Source organism: Mus pahari, chromosome 1 (assembly GCF_900095145.1).
Source record: "Mus pahari chromosome 1, PAHARI_EIJ_v1.1, whole genome shotgun sequence".
Taxonomy (NCBI): Eukaryota; Metazoa; Chordata; class Mammalia; order Rodentia; family Muridae; genus Mus; species Mus pahari.
This window is the reverse complement of record NC_034590.1, coordinates 60,796,591-60,799,303: the sequence shown is the minus strand read 5'-3', so window position 1 is coordinate 60,799,303 and position 2,713 is coordinate 60,796,591. Positions and strand designations below refer to the sequence as shown.

At 41.6% G+C, this 2,713-nt stretch overlaps 1 non-coding gene across 1 annotated transcript; it reads right to left on the bottom strand.

Annotated features, from left to right (window-relative positions):
* Nucleotides 1-2,294: 2,294 nt before the first annotated feature.
* On the bottom strand, nt 2,295-2,402 carry LOC115063000. The gene has a single exon (XR_003842890.1). It is a non-coding gene; the product is annotated as a U6 spliceosomal RNA (small nuclear RNA).
* Nucleotides 2,403-2,713: the final 311 nt, after the last annotated feature.

Sequence of the window (2,713 nt, the reverse complement as noted above, 5' to 3'; positions counted from 1 at the left end):
TATCTCCCAGCCTCCAGATTAGGTTCACTAGTGAGCCTTCCAATTCTGGATTGTAGTTCATTTCAAATATAGTCAAGTTGACAACCAGGAATAGCCACTACAGGCCTCTCAGAGGGCAACTATGCTAGGTTCCTGTCTATAAGCACACCATAGCATCAGTAGTAGTATCAGGCCTTGGAGCCTCCCCTTGAGCTGGATCGCAATTTGAGCCTGGCTTTTCTACATTTTTGTCCCTGCAGTTCTTTTACACAGGAACAATTCTGTGTCAGAGTTTTTGGCTGTAGGATAGCAACCCCATCCCTCCACTTGATGTCCTGTCTTTCTACTGGAGGTGGATTCTACAAGTTCCCTCTCTCCAGTGTTCAGCATTTCATCTAAGGTCCCTCCCTTTGAGTCCTGAGAGTCTCTTACCCATATGTCCCACAATGGATACAGAAAATGTGGTTTATTTACACAATGGAATACTACTCGGCTATCAAGAATGAGGACATCATGAGTTTTGCAGGGAAATGGATGGAACTAGAAAATATCATCCTGAGTGAGGTAACTCAGACCCAAAAGGACATGCATGGTGTGTACTCACTAATAAGTAGATATTAGCCAAAAAAAGTACAGAATACACAGAATACAATCCACAGAACTCAAGAAGGTTAACAATCTGAAGGGCCCAAGTGAGGATGCCTCAATCCCACTTGGGAGGGAGAAGAAAGTAATCGCAGGGGGCAGAGGGAGGGAGGGACCTGGGTAGGAGAGGGGACAGGGAGGAGGAAAGGGGAACATGATCAGGTATTGGAAGGGAAACAGGACTGAAGTCCTGAGGGCCAACGGAAAGGATGGAAACAGGCAACCTTGGGAGATAGGAGGTAGCGGGGGAGGGGTGTCCTAATGTATCAGAGACCTGGGAGGTGGGAGACTCTTAGGGTTTGTCTTCTACCTGTCAGAATAGCTAAGACCAATAAAAGAAGTGACAGCTCAGGCTGGCAAGAATACAGAATAAGGGGAACACTCATCCACTGCTGGTGGGAGTAAAATCTTGTACAATCACTATAGAAATCAGTGTGGTGGTTCCTCAGGAAGATAGAATTGATCTACCTCAAGGTCTGTCTATACCTGTCTTGGGCATATAAGGACTCAAAGAATGCTTCTTCCTATCACAGAGACACTTGTTCAACCATGGTCATTGCTGGGCTACTCATAATAGCCAGAAATTGAAAACAATTTAGATGTCCCTCTACAGAAGAATATGATACATTTACACAACAGAGTATTAATCAGTCATTTTTAAAAAAAGAATACATCTTGAAATTTGCAAGCAAATAGATGAAACTAGAAAAAAATGGTCCTGAGTGAGATATACTAGGTCCAGAAAGACAAACACGGTATGTGTGTATTTTCTTATATGTGGATATTAACTGTGAAGGCAACGATAACCAAGCTACAGTTCATAGATAGGTATAGAGTAAAGGACTAGAGGGAACAGATAGATCTCCTTAGGAGAGGCAAATAGAATAGACAGCTATGGATGGATGAGGGGCTGCGATGGGAAGAGAAAGTAGGGAGGAGGAGGGGAGAAGGCGAAGAGGGAGGGATATGGGAAGAGACAGTAAAGATTAAGGGTCATTTGAGGGGCAGTATGGAAACCTAATACAGTAGAAGCTTCCTAAAATGTATACATATAGGAAGGTGATATAAATGAAATTGCCAAATAATGGGGAGACACAGTCCCATTTGGTCATTTCTTGTCACCAAATGAAGCTTCCAGAACTGGGATTGGGTTACATATAATTGAGTTGTTGGCCAAAGGGGTCCTGTAGAGAGCCACCAACAGTGCAGGCTATTGGCAAGACTATAGGCACTGGTTTATTTTTAAGTTATTAATGAAAGATCGGCATTTGACAACGTGTTAGGAAGCAGCTTGGAGAGTTTCCGCTGCAGTGCCTGACATGTACCCCGCCCCCCCCTTTACATTGTTTAATTCCCTATACATACCATGGTATTTCTGATCATGGAGTTGCCATTTGCCGTATACGGTAGTCATATTTCTCAAACTGCGCCTGGGAAATAAGTAGTTGTGGAAATAGTTCATTCCTTATTCGCTTTTCTTTTTTTTTTTTTTAATAGCAATAATGTGTATTTAATAGCAATAAAAATAATAGTAATGAAATAAATGTATACAAACACATACTAGAATGTTAGTAAAATATTGCAAAGGCTATTTTTTTTCTTTTTTTTTTTTTTTATTATTATTATTTTCTTTATTTACATTTCAAATGCTATCCCGAAAGATTCCCATAAAAAATATGGAACGCTTCACGAATTTGCGTGTCATCCTTGCGCAGGGGCCATGCTAATCTTCTCTGTATCGTTCCAATTTTTAGTATATGTGCTGCCGAAGCGAGCACCCTTATTCGCTTTTCAAATGTTCCCTATCAACAGGGCTATGTTCTGTGAGGACGTAGATGGACACAAAATAACCCAGGTAACTGACTTTACAAGTGACAGCGTCCAGATTTCACGATAAGGAAGGATGCATGGGTACTGATGGAACCCCGCAGGAGTCAGGATGGAATAAGAGATTTTTGCAAGTACACTGGAGCCTGACAAAGTTAGAGTTGGGGGAAAACCTCGACTGTTGGAACTGGTAATTTAACCTTCTCTTCTGTACAAAAACAAACCAAACCAACCAAACAAACAAACATTTGCAGTAAATAGC